Source organism: Bos taurus, chromosome 28 (genome assembly GCF_002263795.3).
Source record: "Bos taurus isolate L1 Dominette 01449 registration number 42190680 breed Hereford chromosome 28, ARS-UCD2.0, whole genome shotgun sequence".
Classification (NCBI taxonomy): domain Eukaryota; kingdom Metazoa; phylum Chordata; class Mammalia; order Artiodactyla; family Bovidae; genus Bos; species Bos taurus.
In genome coordinates, this window is record NC_037355.1 from 12,400,828 (window position 1) to 12,421,689 (window position 20,862).

Consider the following 20,862-nt stretch of genomic DNA (forward strand, 5'->3'; position numbering starts at 1 on the left):
ATTATTATTTATTTTAATTTTTAAAAACATATCCACCATAGATGCTTTAAACTAAGCTAATATAATTACTAATTTATTCATCATCTAATCAATCCCAAAGTTTAATTGATGAGTTTGGCTGTGTCATTACCAGGAAGAGATGTTGGATTGCAAATTTGCTAGTGATCCTTTAAGGTGTTTCTCTGATTCCTGATGGAAACACTCCAAAGAATGTGTTGTGCTGTACTTAGTCACTCAGCCATCTCCAACTCTTTACAACCCCATGGGTTGTAACCCACCAGGCTCATCTGCCCCTGGGGGTTCTCCAAGCAAGAATACTGGAGTGGGTTTCCATGTCCTCCTCCAGGGGATCTTCCCAACCTAGGGACCGAACCCAGGTCTCCTACATTGCAAACGGTTTCTTAACCATCAGAGCCACTGGAGAAGCCCAAGAATACTGGAGTGGGTAGCCTATTCCTTCTCCAGGGGAGCTTCCTGACCCAGGAATCGAAGCAGGGTCTCCAAAGAATATCAATTTATAAATCTAAACTCCAGGTATATTTTTCCTTTTAAAATTGGATCCTTGATACCAAGGGGGTCAGGGGAAGGTGGGATGAATTGGGAGATTGGAACTGACATATACACACTGCTGCTGCTGCTGCTAAGTTGCTTCAGTCGTGTCCGACTCTGTTTGACCCCATAGACAGCAGCCCACCAGGCTCCCCCATCCCTGGGATTCTCCAGGCAAGAACACTTGAGTGGGTTGCCATTTCCTTCTCCAATGCATGAAAGTGAAAAGTGAAAGTGAAGTCGCTCAGTCATGTCTGACTCTTAGCGACCCCATGGACTGCAGCCTACCAAGCTCCTCCATCCATGGGATTTTCCAGGCAGGAGTACTGGAGTGGGGTGCCATTGCCTTCTCCCATATACACACTACTATGTATAAAATAGATAACTAGTGAGAACATATTGTATAGCACAGGAAAATCTACTCAATATTCTGTGATGACCTAAATGGGAAGGAAGTCTAAAAAAGAGTATGTGTGTGTGTGTGTACAGCAAAAACACACACATTTTAAGCAACTATACTCCAATAAACATTAATTTTTAAAAACTAAAATAAAGATAACAATAATAGTATTCAAAAAAATAAGTAAAATTGGATCCTTAAAATACTAGAAACACTATAATTTGACCATTCTCTATAACATTGTTTTGATCAAAAATACAAAATACTCCTTCCTGGTTTTCTTATTCATATTATGTTTAACTTCAGAAAGAGAGAGAGATACAATGCAGTCCCCTATATTGGGTCTGCTGAAATGTTAGCTTCAAAAAAAAAAAAAAAAAATGTGGTTAACATTTCCAAGCAGCTAAACCCAATCATGTCTGGCTAAAGAATAGTATTTTACAGATACTGTATTGTTTATGTAATTAAGGAACTCAAGACTGGACCTTTTCCTTTGTTGTGGATTGTTTGAACCTTTCAAGAATACAGGAAACCCTTTGTTGGGTTAAACATTTTTAAAACTTATGATTTTGTGGGGAAAATAATAGCAGTGACTTTTAAATCAGATTTTTTTTTTTTTTTTTTTACTGTAGAGCATCTTACTGAAAGGAGCATTTATCATTTTCACTTCTTACAACACCACCTTTAAAAATCCTTTCTCCAGATAGTAGTTATTATTGTTTTCCTGAAATACATTTTTCCAAGGATTATTTCCATTTCCCCAGGTAGCGCTAGTGGTAAAGAATTCAACTGCCAATGCAGGAGCCATAAGAGACACGTGTTTGATCCCTGAGTGGGGAAGATCCCCTGGAAAAGGAAATGGCAACCCACTCCAGTATTCTTGCCTGGAGAATCCCCTGGACAGAGAGGCCTGGCGGGCTACACTCCATGGGGTCACAAAGAGTCGGACACAACTGAAGTGCCTCAGCACATATTTCCATTTTATGACTCAGCTCTGGAATATTGGCCAAGGATTGTTTCCACTCTGCCCTTGGTACAAGACTGCCCCTGAGAACCTACAGATAATAAAGAGATTTTGCTGAGAATACTGTTTTTCTTTCCAAAAATCAGATAGACTTATTGATTGATCAATAGAGATAATGTCCAATTATGATGAGGAAAGTGGGAAACAAAATTGTTATATCTTTTTGATAAGTCACTAACATTATCTACTAAAATAAATGTGATGACCCTAGGACCTATAAATTCTAGTTTTAACTGTATAACTATAAAAATTAACATAAATGTACAGAGACAAGAGGATTATAATTGCTAAATTGTTTATAATTTAAAAAAGAAGTGATTCTAATCCCATAAACATAAATGGATTAAATAAATTGTGGCATATCCATGTTGAAATGGATTCATCAGTTCTTACAATGCATGTTTTAGAATTGAAAGCTAAAAATCATATGATTATCTCAATAGATGCAGAGAAAGCCTTTGAAAAAATTCCACATCCATTTATGATAAAAACCCTCCGGAAAGCAGCAATAGAAAGAACATACCTCAACATAATAAAAGCCATATATGATATATATGATAAACCCACAGCAAACATTATCCTCAATGGTGAAAAATTGAAAGCATTTCCCCTAAAGTCAGGAACAAGACAAGGGTGCCCACTCTCACCACTACTATTCAACATAGTTTTGGAAGTTTCAGTCACAGCAATCAGAAAAGAAAAAGAAATAAAAGAAATCCAGATTGGGAAAGAAGAAGTAAAACTCTCACTGTTTGCAGATGACATGATCCTCTACATAGAAAACCTTAAAGACACCACCAGAAAATTACTAGAGCTAATTAATGAATATAGTAAAGTTGCAGGATATAAAATTAACTCACAGAAATCCCTTGTATTCCTATACACTAACAATGAGAAAACAGAGAAATTAAGGAAACAATTCCATTCACCATTGTGATGAAAATAATACAATACTTAGGAATAAATCTACCTAAAGAAACAAAAGACCTATATATAGAAAACTATAAAACACTGATGAAAGAAATCAAAGATGACACAAATAGATGGAGAAATATACCATGTTCATGAATCGGAAGAATCAATATAGTGAAAATGAGTATACTACCCAAAGCAATCTATAGATTCAATGCAATCCCTATCAAGCTGCCAACGGTATTTTTCAGAGAACTAGAACAAATAATTTCATAATTTCTATGGAAATACAAAAAACCTCGAATAGCCAAAGCAATCTTGAGAAAGAAGAATGGAAATGGAGGAATCAACCTGACTTCAGACTCTACTACAAAGCTACAGTCATCAAGACAGTATGGTACTGGCACAAAGACAGAAATATAGATCAATGAAACAAAACAGAAAGCCCAGAGATAAATCCACGCACCTGTGGACATCTTATCTTTGACAAAAAAGGCAAAAATATACAATGGAGAAAAGACAATCTCTCTAACAAGTGGTGCTGGGAAAACTGGTCAACCACATGTAAAAGAATGAAACTAGAACACTTTCTAACACCATACACAAAAATAAACTCAAAATGGATTAAAGATCTAAATGTAAGACCAGAAACTATAAAACTCCTATAGGAAAATGTAGGCAAAACATTCTCTGACATAAATTATAGCAGGATCCTCTGCGACCCACTTCCCAGAGTAATGGAAATAAAAGCAAAAATAAACAAATGGGACCTAATTAAACTTAATGGCTTTTGCACAACAAAGGAAACTATAAACAAGGTGAAAAGACAGCCTTCAGAATGGGAGAAAATAATAGCAAACAAAATAACTGACAAAGAATTAATCTCAAAAATATACAAGCAGCTCCTACTGCTCAATTCCAGAAAAATAAATGACGTAATCAAAAAAAAATGGGCCAAAGAACTAAACAGTCATTTCTCCAAAGACACCATACAGATGGCTAAAAAACATACGAAAAGATGCTCAACATCACTCATTATCAGATATATGCAAGTTAAAATCACAATGAGGTATCATTTCACACCAGTCAGAAGGGCTGCTATCAAAAAGTCTCCAAATAATAAATGCTGGAGAGGGTGTGGAGAAAAAGGAACCCTCTTACACTGTTGGTGAGAATGCAAACAACATATGGAGTACAGTGTGGAGATTCCTTAAAAAACTGGAAATAGACCTCCCATATGACCCAACAATCCCACTACTGGTCATACACACCAAGGAAACCCTAAATGAAAGAGACACATGTACCGCAATGTTCATCACAGAACTGTTTACAATAGCTAGGACATGGAAGCAATCTAGATGTCCATTGGCAGACGAATAGATAAGAAAGCTGTGGTACTATACACAATGGAGTATTACTCAGCCATTAAAGAGAATGCATTTGAATCAGCCCTAATGAGGTTGATGAAACTTGAGCCTATTATACAGAGTGAAGTAAGTCAGAAAGAAAAACACCAATATAGTATATTAATGCATATATATGGAATTTAGAAAGAGGGTAATGCTGGCCCTATATGCGAGACAGCAAAAGAGATACAGATGTAAAGAACAGACTTTTGGACTCTGTGGGAGAAGGCGAAGGTGGGATGATTTGAGATAATAGCATTGAAACATGTATATTACCATATGTGAAATAGATCACCAGTCCAGGTTTGATGCATGAGGCAGGGTGCTCAGGGCTGGTGCACTGGGATGACCCTGAGGGGTGGGATGGGGAGGGAGGTGGAAGGGGGGTTCAGGATGGGGGATACATGTACACCCATGGCTGATTCATGTCAATGTATGGCAAAAACCACTACAATATTGTAAAGTAATTAGCCTCCAATTAAAATAAATAAATAAAATTTTTTAAAAAGCATGTGTTAGATCCACTGGGATGGATGAGGAAGTTGTGCTGCATTGTTTACTGAGAAAAGAATATGCATTATAATATAGTGACAGAAGAACAGTAAAGGAAATGGTAATTTTGAATGAAAAGAGAAAATACATGGGATGATAAACATCAAATTTAACATTTAAGGGACCGAATTTGGGAGTGAGAATGAGAGGAAATAAAATCATTTTTTTCTTTTATGTAACTTGAGTATTGTTTCATTTATTAAATGAGCTTTATTACTTAGAAAGAAACTATTTTATTATGTATTATTATACAAGGATAGTCATTTAATTCTGCTTCTAAGTTGCTAGGCAGCCTAGAATTCAGGCTGACAGAGATTGAGCTGTAAGAACAAAAAAATTAATGACAGAACCAGGGTGAGCAAAACAGCTTCCTTCTCCTTAGTATTCTTCCCACTCTGTTAACATAGGTACTTTAGCATTAGAAATAAGTTGATCTCTAAGCTTATCCACAAATGCATATATCAACTCATACATAACTCTGTCTCCACTATGAATAAAAAGGTAAAAATTAATAATTTCTCTGGATAAAAGAAAAAGTGTAAGTTTGTAACCTATGGCTTTTCTTCCTACCTCGTTTCTACCAGTTATACAGATTAACTACTTTTTGATCACCCTATCTTACCAATTTAATATTGTGGTGAATCATATGTAATAAATAACCTTCATTCTTTGAATTAAAGATATAATAGTTCCTACACAATATCCAGTGATATGAATTGCCTTCAAATTAATTGTATTATGAAAGGAGCTATGGTTTTGGAATGTCCTCATTTGATTTTTATCCTTATACTGAAAGGTGTTAGTTAGCAAAGAGGGATATTTCTCTTTTGGCATCATACATGTTTTACTCAAAGGTCATATTTCATTTTAAATTCACCACTTGGAAACCAAGGACAAAATTCAGAAATGGTAGGACCTGGGCTAAGTGATTCTTTTTTTTTCAGCTTAAACATTCTATAAATTTATGAGTTTTAAGGAAAGGTAGAAGCCAAAACTACAGATAAAGCTCAACATAATCTGTAGGCTTTTGTTCACTGTAGAATTGAATATAACATTGGGAATGTACTAGTCTAGGGTTGGTATAACAAAATGCCAGACTAGGTAGCTTAACTACACACATTTCTTCTTTCCTAGTTCTGGAGCCTGATGGGTCAAGATCAACGTGCCATCAGAGTCAGTTTCTGGGAGGCCTCTGTCCTTGGCTTGCAGACAGTGCCTTGTCAGTGTGTCCTGTGGCCTTTTTTGTATGGATGGGGTTTGGGGTGGGAGGGGAAGGGAGAGCACATGTTCTCAAGTGCACTCAGGTACTTCTTCTTACAAGGACATCATTCTTGTTGAATTACAGCCGCAACCTTAAGATCCTGTTTAAATCACATTGGGACTTACAGCTTTAACCTATTACTTTGAGGAAGACACAATTCAGTCCATAACAGGGAGAAAAGTAGGCCTGGGATACTATAGGATACTAAAGTTGTATATGTTTCATTTTATGCTAAGTTTCTGCTTTCTAAGTTTTCGCTCCATCTTTTAGTAAAAGCAGTAAATTTAAGTGACATTTAACTGCCTTTTCCAGCCAGCAGTCATAATCTTTAAAGTCTAATTTTATGAAGGCATGCATTATTTTGTTAAATTGTTAAAATGTCTTTAACATTTTATGCAGAATATATGCATATATCTTTCTAAAGAGTTATGTTTAAAAATATGTCTTTTAAAAACTTTTCCTTTTAAAACAGCTTTAGTGCAGAAAGAACTGTTTAAATCTCAGATGTTAGAAGTCATCAGTTTCTATTATTTAACTGCCACTATAGAAGTATGATCTGATCTGATCTGATAGAAGTATTAGTTGGTTGCTAATACTTTTTTCTGATTTATAAAAAAATCAAAATATAGAAGAACACAGAAATTACATCTAATTACAGAAAGAACCAACAAACAAACATTAATATTATTGGTGAAATTCCTTTTAGTCACTTTTCTATGTCCATAGGACAAAAAGTGAAATTACAAAGTTTGAGTAATACTCTTCACCCTGTTTTGTGTATCAAGTTGAATTCAGCCTCCAACTTTTATCTCAGCAGTATGAGATTAGGTTTGCTGAAATTGGATTGACAAGTGGTCCTTTTCTACAAATGAGGGTAACATTTTCTTCTCCCATTAAGACTCTCTGCCAAAACTGAAACGGAAAACAATACTTTCCACTTAATTGTCATTTGATACTGCCTTGAATTTCTTGAACTCTTGGTGTAATGAGACTTTATAAGAGTCTCAGTATCCACTCCTGTAGGCCTCAGGCTCAGGGACTTGTCAGAATTTAAAGCTATCATCTTGCAAGTCTCAGGCCTACCCAGTCTCTGTGCATTAAATGGGACTCATTCCTCTGTTAGTGGCTTCTGGGAGAACACTCAAGAGATCTGGAGTAGGTCTTGGCAAGAGACAGTCTTTAGTTTAACTTCTTCAGATCCTGTTTTGCTCTCCTCATTCTTAAATGTAGATGCCACCTACCCCCCACCCCAGCACACCTCCTCCGAAGGTAAGAGATTTAATAATCTGACCTGCTACACTATTAACCAGTCCACTTACCCCAGAATACTGAACTTTGCCCATGCTTCCAATCACTGGCTGAGGGCTTATCAGCTTATATGAGCCAACAAGTTGGCTACCATCTTGATAACAAATATGGAACCTACCCAGAAGACTTCTGATACTGTGCTGTCCATCAGCCCAGCCTAGCTCAGTGGCCATTCTTCTGGGTTTGTAGTGTCTCCTCAGACATTTGTCAGCTGAAAACAATGCACTGTCTAAAAGCTGAGAATTCTGTTTTGGTGGGCAGACATACGGAGGACTTCCGCCCAGGAGACAGCCATTGTTGGACTGCTCTGAAGAGGTAACGGAGGAGTCAGGATACAAAGGCGTTTTTTGAAAGTAACTCGATACTCAGAACATCAAATGATTATAGTTAATTAAAGAGAAATACACATCTCTAGGTAATGAATTTAGCACTCTTCTATGTATAGGAAGTTGCAAGAGTCTGAGCTTATTAAAATAATTCCTTTGATATGAACCATAACTATTTCACACTAGTGTTCTGCTTTTCTTCTTCCTGAATCCCCTCAGGTTACACTGTTAAGGGGCAGCTGAAGTGGCCGATGGCCTGATGGCCACAACATCCTTTGTTTTCTAATGTGGCAGGAACAGTCTTCACTCACAAGCTTCAGTCAAGGGTGACACAGCACTCATTGATTAAAAAAAAAAAAAAAACTGCCAAAGTGAGTGCTTTTCTTTCTCTGCAATGCCATTCTCATTTGCCTTCGCCCCTTCCACAGTGTTGTGCTGCCTGGAATACCCAGGTAGAGCCTATTTTAGAGCACTTGATATCCACCAAAAACTCTTGTGCTGCTGTAATGCCCATTAATCAAAACAGCTAAACCTCTTTTCACAATCCTTGTAGAAAATAATAAGCCAAAGGAACCTCTAGCATTCAAACCAGGAGTTGTGTTAATAAGTAAACATTAATTTACTTGGATGACTAAAATAAGGATGGACAAAGGCGAAGGAATGTAGATGGCAAAAGATGACTCAGCACCAAGTTTTTGTCTCAATAATCTCTGTAGAGCTGTGGTTCTACACAGAGCAAGCGAGCAGATATCTGTTTCTTTATCTATAAAATGCAAGTAACAATAGGGCTGTGAAGATGAAATGATTGGATGTATGTCAAGGCCTTGGAATAGCACCTGGAATATGGCAATCATTCAGTAAATATTTGTTGTTGCTGTTGTTGTTAATATTGATTCTATTGTTAAGTGGAATATAAAATGGAAAAGATCCAAGCTTTTGTATATCAATTTTACCTGTTTCTTATTGGTCAACTTAGAGACAGTTATTTGATCCCTGAAGCTCCTCTGCAAATGGGAAACATAACAAGTCTGGTGCACTAGAAACAACTTGTTCTCTTAACCTGTTTCATCTGCTGTTATTTTTGTTTTCCTTCAGTTACAAAGGAATGAATAATTTTACTCATAAGAACTGTTGCATCTTTTCATTAGTCCTCTCTCTCTCTCTCTCTGGATGTGATGGGCTGGCTAAAGTGAGAAGAGCTCTGAAGGAAACAAATCAGAATATAAATCTGAATGAACAGCGATATTTAGTGAATGCTGTTTTTTCATGAATACTGAATGCAAACCAGACCTAGCATAATATCTACATTTTGAAACTATATTTATCCTATTCCCGTGAAACAAATTGTTAGGCTCAATTTTGTCAAAGCCCTTGTTATTTGGTCTTCAAATAAAGATATTGTGAAATTAAGTGGGGAAATATTCTAGGTCTTCTCTGAGAGTTTCGGCTCTAATTTCATCCAAATTCTAGAAGTTAATTAGTTAAGCTTATTTGTTTCAAAACTGTGAGCAGGTATAATGCTGTCCAAATTAGAGGGCTACAGATTCATTTATCATCCACTTAGATTGCAAAATATCCATTAAGATGCTTTGCATCTTCCTAGGCATAAGAGAATATACACATTCAAAATAATTAGAAAATAGGGAAATCTGATTTTTGAAAAAATTTTAAGGAAATGGAACAGCTCAAATTATCATATTAAGCCTCCAAAACTACTACCTCGTTGAGCGGTCTTCTCAGAGTCTGTGTTCGAGAAACACCTGATAAGCTGATAGAAAGAAACTGATACTTTAAAGATACTATCAAAATAGCCTACCATTCTCTATATACATCCTAAATCAAGGTCATGTTTTGTTGACCTATTAAAAGAGCCTGACACCTGGTCTTCCATAATTATTATTCTGTCTCTTTCTTTGTTTTCCAAATTATTTAGCTCACTGCATAATTACGACGACAGTCTCTGGAATCACCAATCATATTTTGATTATGAAACCTTTTAAGCCATGTTTGCTAGCATTCAAAAGAGCCTGTCATTTATACTAAGAGATTTGAAGCTTATTCCTTCATGAATGTCATATACAATTAAATTGCAATAGAGTGAATGTGAAGCCAGGGTGAAAGCCAGTTCCCTTGCTGGTTTTCAAAATGAATACTTGCTCAATCTAATACTAGAGAAACTTAGATAAACCTCAGGGTGTTCAATCTTATTTATTGTTCTCTGGTTCATTTAGCACAGAAGGTCTTTTTATTAGTAGATACCTTAGTGATTGAATGATGTTTGTTTCTTTTGGTTATTAATCATGCAACTTAATTTTTATTATTGAGAGATATGTATTTACGTACTTTAAATGATGTGAATCTCAATATGTAGGCATGTTGGGACCCCTAATTGTAAATTAGGCAAGTGTGTTCTGGATATTTATTAGTTTTAATGATAAAACCCATGTAACAAAGACTTACTGAGAAACTACTGTGTGCAAGACACTTAGTAAGTTACTATAAGACTGGCCCATGCCTCAGTGGAACTCAAAGAGTACTTGCCTTTTGGCCCATTAGATTCAAAGAAGAATCTATGGTGAAATATGAATTCCAGGCTCACTGGTATGTCCCGTACAGCAGAAAAATGTCTGTTTTCAGAGGAAAAACAGAAAGCAGTATTAAAGAGGCCTCCATATTCCTTGATTATACTTTCTTTATTTTAGACTCTTATGGATTGCATTTTTGGCAGCAAGATTGGTTTTCCTTGTTTGAAGACTTACCCATCACTTCCTCTAGTAGGAATGAGTGTGTTACTATACTACTGAATTTTCTCATGAAGTTCCCATTGTAGAGATACTGTTTCCTAAAGAGATGCCAGAATCTAAATAGCAGAGCCATTAGTGGGAAAGATAGCCTGGACTCAAGTGACCTCTGCTCACTGACTCACTAGTCTCAGTCTCCCCATGCATAAAGTGAATGGGTCTCATTAAAGATTAGCTTCTACCATTGCTTTCCTTAGGACACATTTCTCTGACTGGGGCTCCCAAAAGAAGAGCAATCTAAGAGGCCTCCCTTGGGTCAGGTGCCCTCCTTTTGCCGAAGTAGGAGAGGGTCCTTTGATGGATAGTTTCAGCACTGGGAGCCATAGCAGAGGGAGATGCCCTAAAAGGGGAGGGATGCTGAGCTGGCAAAGTGGCTGATGTTCTTTAAAATAGTGCTTCTCAAACTATGAAGGACCAATGGCTTTTTTTCTTTTCTTTTTCCCCAGTCCTTTGCAAATTGATACTTTTTTTAAAAGACATGTAAGATACAAACCTATCTCTAAATTATTAATCAAGCTTTCCTCCATCTCTCGGATTATCCTGTTGCACAGTCTCAGAAGAGCTTCTCTCATCCTTGCTGAGGAAATCCCTCCACACATGCCCCTAGAATCCCTCTACTTCTCACCTTGCAGCCTCTTCTCATCCTCTGGTCATCTGACTTAACCTTCACCTCTCAGGAAACTGCAAGGTCCTCCTTTTAAAAATCCAATAATATCTTGTCAGGTTTCATCCTCAAATTCTCCTCTGGTGCTTACTGTTCCTTCCGGATGGATGCTCTACCCTCAAGGACATCCCTCACAAGAACAGATTTCCCTCCTTCTCCTCTCATGAAACTTGGTGCCTTTTTCTTTCTCTCGGCCAACTTTCTAAGAGAGATGCTTTTCTAAGATTCAGGGCCCAATTCTTAGGCTCTGTGCTCTTTAAAATTATAAATATCAGTGTCCAAAATGGGGTTATGAGATTTTCTTTCAGATTTGATTATATCCCAAGATATTTGCAAACAGTATATCTGATAAGGGACTGAAATCCAAAATATGTTTTAAAAACTCATACCACTAAATGTCAAAAAAAAAAAGTAATCTGATTAGGAAATGGACAGAAGACCTGATGAGACATTTTTACAAATGTATATTTTACAAATATACAGGTAGCCACCTAAAGATGCTCAGCATGACTAGTTATCAGGTAAATATGCAAATCAAAACTACAGTGAGGCACTTCCCTGTTGGTCCAGTGGTTAAGAATCTACCTTGCAATGCAGAGGCCATCAGTTCAATCCCTGATCTGAGAAGATCCCCCATGCCGTGGGGCAACAAAGTCTGTGTGTCACAAATACTGAGCCCATGCTCTGGAGCCTGCAAGCTGCATCTACCAAGTCCATGCGCCACAACTATTGAAGCCTATGCACTCTAGAGCCTGTGTTCCACAGCAAGAGAAGCCACTGCAATGAGAAGTCTGTGTGTGTACTGTACTAGAGAGTAGCCCCCACTCACCACAGCTAGAGAGAGCCCACACACAGCATCAAAGACCCAGTGCAGTCAAAAGTAAGTAAATAGTCCACATTAAAAAAAAAAAAAAAACACCTATAATACGACCTAATGCCTGTCAGAATAACTGTTATCAAAAAGACAGGAAATAACAAGTGTTGGCAAGAATGAGTAGAAAAAGGAACCCTAGTACCCTGTTGCTTGGAATATAAATTGCAACCACTATGGAAAACAGTATGGAGGTTCCTCAAAAAATTAAAAATAGAACTACCATATGATCCAGCAATTGCACTTCTGGATATTTAGCCAGAGAAAACAAAAACATTAATTTTAAAAGATATATGTTCCCCTATTATTTGCAGTCTCCAAGATATAGATGCAATTGAACTGTGTCTTGATAAAAGAGTGGATAAAGAAGATGCAATATTCTGGAATGTTAACCATAAAAAGGAATGAAATCTTGTCATTTGTAACAACATGTGTAGACCTAGAGGGTATTATGGAGAAGGAAATGGGAACCCACTCCAGTGTTCTTGCCTGGAGAATCCCAGGGACGGGGGAGCCTGGTGGGCTGTCATCTCTGGGATCACACAGAGTCGGACACGACTGAAGCGACTTAGCAGCAGCAGCAGAGGGTATTATGCTAAGGGAAATAAGCCAGAGGGAATAAAATAAATACCGTATGATTTCACTTATATGTGGAGTATAAAAATCAAGTAAATGGACAAAATAAAATAGACTCATAGATACAGAAGACAAATTGATGGCTACAAGAGGGGAGAGAGATGGGAAAACAGATGAAATAAGTGAAGGAGATTAAGAGTTTAAAAATTCCAATTGTAAAACAATAAGTCACATTGATACAATGCACAGCATAGGGAATACAACCAATAATATTGTAACAACTTTGTACCCTGACAACTGGTTCATTTCAGTTCACTTCAGTCGCTCAGTCCTGTCAGACTTTTTGCGACCCCATGAACGGCAGCATGCCAGGCCTCCCTGTCCATCACCAACTCCCGGAGTTTATCAAACTCATGTCCATTGAGTCGGTGATGCCATCCAACAATCTCATCCTCTGTCCCCTTCTCCTCCCACCTTCAATCTTTCCCAGCATCACGGTCTTTTCCAATGAGTTAGTTCTTTGCATCACGTGGCCAAAGTATTGGAGTTTCAGCTTCAGCATCAGTCCTCCCAATGAATATTCAGGACTGATTTCCTTTAGGATGAACTGGTTGGATCTCCTTGCAGTACAAGGGACTCTCAAGAGTCCAAAACCACAGTTCAAAAGCATAGATTCTAGATACCATGGTACCAATTCTAGATACCATGACAGATGGTATCTAGGTTTAATGGCAGTGATCATTTCATAATGTGTACAAATAGCGAATCACTGTTGTACACCTGAAACTAATGGGATATTGTATGTCAATTATAGTTCAGTTTATAAAGATTTGGTTCTATCTCTGTGTTAGAATTTAGCTAGTCATAAGATAATAGTATGTATATACTCCCAATAGTGTCTGGAAGAAGATAGTGGACTAGAACTTCTAAGTAGACAGTGTGACTGATTTACTGAAAAGTAAGATACCATCGCTAACACATAGAATAAGGGATAAGCAACTTCTTTTGTTTCCTTCTTACTTGATGCCTTTCTTTGTGTCTGGAGCTTTGGCAGGTATGAGAGGTGAAACTGTAGAAAGCCTTTCATCCAAAGTTCAATATGTAGGTTTCCTTTGTCAATAACAGGTTCCTTAACTCTCTGACCACCTGTGTCATGATATATGAAATCACTTTCTACGAAATGTTGTAGTTTTCTTATATTTCTTCAAATCATTGTGTGTAATAGTTGACTTTCCCTTCTCCAGGATCCTGGCTTTGTGTGAGCTCCATTTTCTTATTCTCTTCTAGCACCTGTGTGCTAATTAGAGGCGGAATAAATGACATTGAGAACTTCCACTAAGGTACTATAAGGTAAGATCCTTTCATGAGTTGAAATCTTTGCTTTAAAAGGGGGGCTTATGGGCTTGATTTATGAGAAGAGATTAAGGAGGAATAGGAATTCTGTTTGATGCTTTTTAATACAATTTATAATCATTACAGTGTACATCTTAATGTAAATATACATGCATGCTCAGTTCTATGTATCTTAATAAAGATGCTTTTTTTTTTTTTTTACTTATTTGCTCATCAGATTCAAAATTACAATGAAGGCATTTGTTGAAATATGAGATAAGTTGATTTTATTTCAAAAGCTTGTTTGTGTCTTAACTGTAGTAACATAAGGGTTTTAAAAATGCCATTAGATTTCTTATTGCATGAGACAAATATTGAACTTCAACAAGGTTGTTAGGTCTTGTGATACTCAAATCTAAATGGAGAATTAGCTGGTTCTAGCATTCATATCTGGTCAAGATGCTGGGCGTATTTCTATACCTTATTTAGTCTTCACAAATAGTGCCATCAGGGTTAAGTATTATGATCCCCATTTTACAATGAGGAAACTGATGCTTTGAGATGTTAAGAACTTTAGTGTCAAAGGCAAGGTTTGATCTTGGACATGTCAGATGCCCTTCCCTGTACTCTGCTACCTTAATGCTGGTCCTCACATTATGATGCCAGGAGCCTATACTATTGCTGTGGGATTGTTAATACACTAATCCTTTGAATGTTCTTCAGTAACACAGACATTCCACTAAATTATTCCATTTATAAAACAAAGTGAACCAAGGCTATTCCATATATAGAAAAGGGAAAAATCTGGTCTGGGGGACTCAGGATGAATTGAAATTGCTTGTGAAAGCAGATAAAGGAAATACTAATTCCAAGTTTCTTCTTTGGCTTTTTGTTCTTTTAAAATAAAGGTTTAGGAGTAATGGTGCAAGTATGGCTACCAAAACTAAGCTTTTAAACTATAATCCTGATATTATATACTTTACATTCATTAGGCTCAGAAAAAAATACGGATTAAAGATAAATTATATAATAAAATTCCTTTCCAAAGAAAGTCATGCAAGATATTGAATAAGGTACTGAGCTGAGTCAGAGGAAGGAGGTGCTGGTTAATGGAAAAGTCCCTGGGCTGGAAAATAGGAAATGGGAAATGCAGGTGACAGCAGCTCTTGAAGGCTTAAAACAGCTATTTCACCTCTCTGGACCTTTGTTCTTTATTTGTAAGTGGAGAGTGTACTGGTACTCTTTTAATATAAAATAATAACTTGCCTTTTGGCTGTCCATTGCTAATGCAGGGAAGTGCAATGTCTACTAAAGTCAGCTTTTTCCTTTATGGCCATGGAACTAAAGAGTTATCAGCTATTTTCCTGTTCCTGTCTTTATTTTAAATGCATCCTGAAACTCTTAATTTCTTTTTATTCTGTTACCACCCTGATTATCATTCAGTCTTGCTGGGACAACTGTGTAAGCTTCCTGATGGTCTCCTGGCTTCTATTCTTCCCACACAAAATCCGTTTACTGTGCAAGACTAGTGTCCAGGGGAACCCGAATTAGGGCTTGTTATTCTGTGTTCTCGTGCTTGTGCATGCTCAGTCATGTGGGACTCTTTGCAACTATAAGGACTGAGGTCCACCAGGCTCCTCTGCCCATGGGATTTCCCACACAAGAATACTGAAGTGGGTTGCTATTTCCTTCTCCATGAGATCTTCTTGACCCAGGGATTCAACCCTAGGCTGCTACCTCGTCTCCTGAATTGCAGGCGGATTCTTTACCGCCGAGCCACCATAAGAATCCAACTACCTAGTCTCTGTAAATGAGCACTGTTCCAGCTACCCAAATTTAATTCCTTTTAAAAACTAGAAGTTTTATTTTTAAGGCACATTAAAATATCCCCATATGGGAAAAATACTTATTTGTGTAGCTTGAGGGATTTAGGAAAGTCATGAAGAAATCTCACATGTGTTTATGGTTTATTTTATGGTCTAAGCTCCTTGAGGGCAGGGATTCCCTAGTCTCTTCCTCACTGTGTGAACTACAGTATCTCTAAAGATGCCTGTTTCATGCAAGAAACTTAGTAAATATTTATTGAATGAATTAATATAAAGTCAGAAAATGCCTTAGGTAAAATATCTCAAAACAAACAAAAAAATAAGCAGTGCTTATAGATGTCCCCGAAAGGCTTATTGCTGTAGATGGTGGGTGGGATGGGGAGAGGAAAGTAGAGGAAAACATGAAAAAACAAATTCTGGGAAAGGGGACAGATAGCAATGAACACAGAAAATAGCAGTAAATCATTTGGAGGGACCGTTTGTGGTATTTTCACTAGTGACATTGCCTTTTTAAAAAATAATTTTATTTATTTATTTACTTTGGCCATGCTGGGTCTTCACTGCTGTGTGGGCTTTTCTCTAGTTTGGGTGAGTAGGGACTCCTCTCTAGTTGCGGTGCATGGGCTTCTCGTTGCGGTGGCTTCTCTTGGAACACAGGCTTTAGGGAGTTGCAGCCCTTGGGCTTCCTAGTTGTGGCCCCCATGCTGAGCACAGGCTCAGTAATTGTGGCACATGGGCTTAGTTGCTCCATGGCATGTGGGATCTTCCCAGATCAGGGATCAAACCTGTATTTCCTGCATTGACAGGTGGATTCTTTACCACTGAGCCCCCAGGGAAGCCCACTGGTGGCATTTCTTATCAGTTGTAATGGGTGAAAGAGCCCAGTGCTTTGGGTCTTGCATAGATTTATTAGTTAAGCCTGGCACATGGATGATTAGAAATCTTTGTTGAATGAAGACCCAACAGAATGAAATAATAAATTATCAAACTGCTGAAAGTTTGCCTTTTTTTTTATGGCCATGATAATATTCCTTTGATGCCAAGATTTAGTCCCTGTTAGTGACTGAAATTCCAAATACAGTGAGTATGAAAAATGTTCCATGGGATGACCCAGAGGGATGGTATGGGGAGGGAGGTGGGAGGGGGGTTCAGGATTGGGAACACGTGTACACCCGTGGCGGATTCATGTTGATATATGGCAAAACCAATACAGTATTGTAAAGTAATTAGCCTCTAATTAAAATAAATAAATTTAAATTTTAAAAAGAAATAAAATAATTTTTTGTAATAACTTATAAAGGAAAATAGTCTAATATATATATGTAAAATGTAAATAACTGAATCATGTTGTACACCTGAAAAAAAAAAAAAGAAAAATGTTCCACGAAACTGAATTCAGTTACTGTGCTAAGCTTCTCCCTTAGAGAGCTTCGGTTATCCCATCTTCCAGTCAGTTGTCACAGGGACAATCCAGGATGGCGCACTATGCAAATGTGTTAAAATGCTGATGGGAAAACCGAAGCTCGAAAAATGTCTTATCTGTCAATTAAATGATGTAGCCTTGTGGTTAGATTACAGCAATTTGGGGGCTTTTTGTTTTCTGCTGATTGAGATTTGACAGCTGTTTATAAAATATTTACATTCTGATTTCAGTCACATTGACAGTACTTTTGGATCTTTGGAAGATGATAATTGTATGTTAGGAAAGTGTTTTAAAAAGTTTGAAGCTGATCTGTTGAGGGGGGAAAATCTTTGAAAAATTTTACAAAGGAAGGAAATCCACTTTATAAAATGATAAACTTTTAATAAAAGTCAGAAATGATAGACATTTGGGACCCAGAGACACTGTATGTGATGGAAAGGAGTATCCTTCTCCACTCTGCCTGTTTTGGGTCCCTTTGCTTTTGTCTAGCTGAGTATACATGCTTCTCACCTTTTTTCACTTAATTATGCTGATGTGATATTTGTATGATAGGTACATGGGTAAATTAGTTAGGATTTGAGGACATCCGTATGGACTTTTTTGAAAAAAATTCAATACATATACTTGGTATTAAGTGAAGAGAAATTAATGAAACAGAAACAGACTCAAGGACATAGAGAACATACTTATGGGTGCCAAGGTCAATGGGGGAGGGATAGAATGGGAATTTGGGGTTAACGGATGCAAACTATTATATAAAGAATAGATAAACAATAAGGTCTTACTGTATACCACAGGGAACTATATTCAAAATCCTGTGATAAACCATAGTAGAAAAGAATATGAAAAAGAATGTATATATATGTATAACTGAATCACTTTGCTGTACAGCAGAAATTAACATCTTATAAATCAACTATATTTCGAAAAAATAAATTTTAAAGAGAAGAATAAAAAATACAAAGTTTGGAAATAAGAATAAGTATTGAATTTCCAAATGGAATATTGTCAAACATTTTAATGAAAACCATAAATTCACAAGTAACTTTTCATTATAAGATACTATGTTAGACATGATGACTTGTATTTATAATTTTAAATCAGTTGTCTCTCCAAAGTCTCCATAGTTGCTATCTGTGGGGTGCTTTGTAAGAAAAATGAGATGATAAAAAGTCTAAAACTGATTTTCATAGCCATTCAGAAGGTTCCTTGGATTGAAATTACACCTAAAGAATATGACAGCTATTACATTCTTTCACTGAAAACTGTAATGTTGAAATTTCTTAGGACAAGGCAAATGATTCTGGAATCCAACCTAACATTTCATATCAAATATTTTAAATTTTTATACAAATCAAATATTCTTTTATAGCCTCACCCTGCCCATTGCTTAGGACCCCACTAGAAGGGTATATCAGGTATAAATGAACAGAAGTAGCCTCAACCCTGTCTAAGGGACCAGGAGCTAAAGTATAATTGGAGGCCCTGGATCCACCCCCCCTCCCCCTCCACACACACACAACCCCTGACTCTTTTCTGCTCCTACAGTGCCTTACATGAACATTCAGCCTGGAAGCCCTACCTACCTGCTCCCACTGTGTCACAGTGGTTCCTTGACCACCTGCTCGGTCCTGGATGCAGGGGAGGATGTATCTGGTGAAGACCCACTGTGTACCCTAGAAGTGAGTAGACTTGGGCCTTTGGACAAAGGATTCTGGGGACCTGAGTATATGAAGCCTGTTCAGAAAGGAAGCCAGTTCGCCTTGGCCATGTCCCTTACAAAGGGTGATGTCGAGAGAAAAGCCAGAATGGCTCCTCTGACTCAGTGCTTCTCAAGCACAAATGTGTGTGCAGTCTCCTGTTCAAATACAGATTTTGGTTCATAAGGGCTAAGGTGAACTTACCCTTCTGCATTTCGGCCACATACCCAGCTGCTGCTGTTACTGACTGCACTCTGAGAAGCAAGACTGTAATGCACAAGCCCAGGGGTCCCTGCTTGGATCTCAGGGTGGGTACTGAACACAAGTACCAGCTTTAGGTGAAGACAAAGATGTGGGCCTGCTGTGGAGAGTTGTCCTCATCGGAGACCCCCAGCCTGGATCCACTCCTGGTACACCTCCCTATTCTGTACCAGGTCCCTTGGCAACCTGTCCCTCCATTCACAGCCCCTGGTCCCTGCAAGCCAACAGCTCACTCTTTGGCTAGACACTCAGTTTGATGTTTGGGTGGCAGAAGCTACCCTAACTGTGCTTAGGGCATCTCAGAGGAGCAGCAGGTACTGGGAGTCCCCATTATCCTTGCAGCCTTGAGACTTGAGGCTCATTATCAGACTCTTGAGGACTGGGGCCCCCTACTCAGGCCCTGCTAGCCACACAGGGGTCTCAGGGCTCCAGTGTGGATCTTATACACCAGGGTACTACTGCCCAACACATGGAATGTTCCAGTTAGGTTTAAAACGGCACTTTAAGTGAAGGTAGAAAATCTAATAGTTCTCTAGCAAGATTTTAATATATTACATGGAAATCGATGAAAAAGCAATTTCATTTTCAGAAATGACCCAAAAAGAAAACAATCCCCTTTTCTTAAAACAAACAAACAAAAATACTTAAATTCTCAGTGGAACATTTGAACTAAAAGAAATAGAAAATCCAAATCAAGAGCAAAATAAAGCAGAAAATTACAGATAATATTTTTAAATAAAAAGAGCATTTGTGTGTTATGCTATATGCAAAAGAAATAAAATGCAAAAAAAATCAAAGTAAATTGATCAGATGATCAAAAATATATCACAAAGTAGTATTTAAGACACAGAACATAAACAGAAAGAGTATCAGAATATGGACCTAAAAATATCTTAAATATTTTTAGATTTATTTTTAAAAAATGAATCTTATGGGATAATTATAAAAAATGTAACAAAAAGTAGTTATAGAAAACTAGGAGTGACCAGGTAAAGTTATAGAGATGATTTGTAAAAATCCAAATTTGAAGTTAGTAGTTTATACTTTTTAAAGAAAGAGTGTTTTAGACACCATTCCATAACATGGATAGTTTACATTACATTTGGAGAGAAATGAGGAAACTCATAGGCTTACAGTGAAAATTGTAGAAAGTAATGTGAAAATGAGAGGCTCAATCTTCACATCAAACAACATGCAGCATGCATGCAAGTATAAGAAGAGATCAATTCAAAGCACATATAAGAATGCTTTGGGGAAAGAAAAACAGATCTCGTAATGTGATCAAAGGCAAAAGCTGTGGACATGCTATATTTACATTCCAGCATATCCTAGGGGAGAAAAAAGAAAATTCAATTTACTCAGTTTCTTATTATTCTAAGATTGCAAACTCTGTCCAGTTTTCCTTTCAGCAGAATACTTATTCAATTCCTGCTGCATGTTCCTGAGATGAAATTTTAGATCATCTGTACTAATACTTTAATACACAGCTTCTCTCATGAAGAGTTTGCAGTGCAGTTTTGATGACAAGCTACATGCATTTTTTTAGTGTGTGTTATGGTGATGGACAGGGAGGCCTGGTGTTCTGTGATTCATGGGGTCACAAAGAGTCAGACACGACTGAGCGACTGAATTGAACTGAACTGAACATGTAAGGCCAGATTTAAGTAACG

At 37.4% G+C, this 20,862-nt stretch overlaps 1 protein-coding gene across 1 annotated transcript in view; it reads left to right on the forward strand.

The window, feature by feature from the left end:
- Positions 1 to 3,856: 3,856 nt before the first annotated feature.
- The window catches only part of CHRM3 (cholinergic receptor muscarinic 3), a gene marked incomplete at its 5' end in the record, with an annotated part of 314,079 nt that continues 297,073 nt past the window's right edge, over positions 3,857 to 20,862 (forward strand). Inside the window, 3 exon segments of the mRNA NM_174270.2 lie at positions 3,857 to 4,083; positions 12,246 to 12,261; positions 13,906 to 14,000.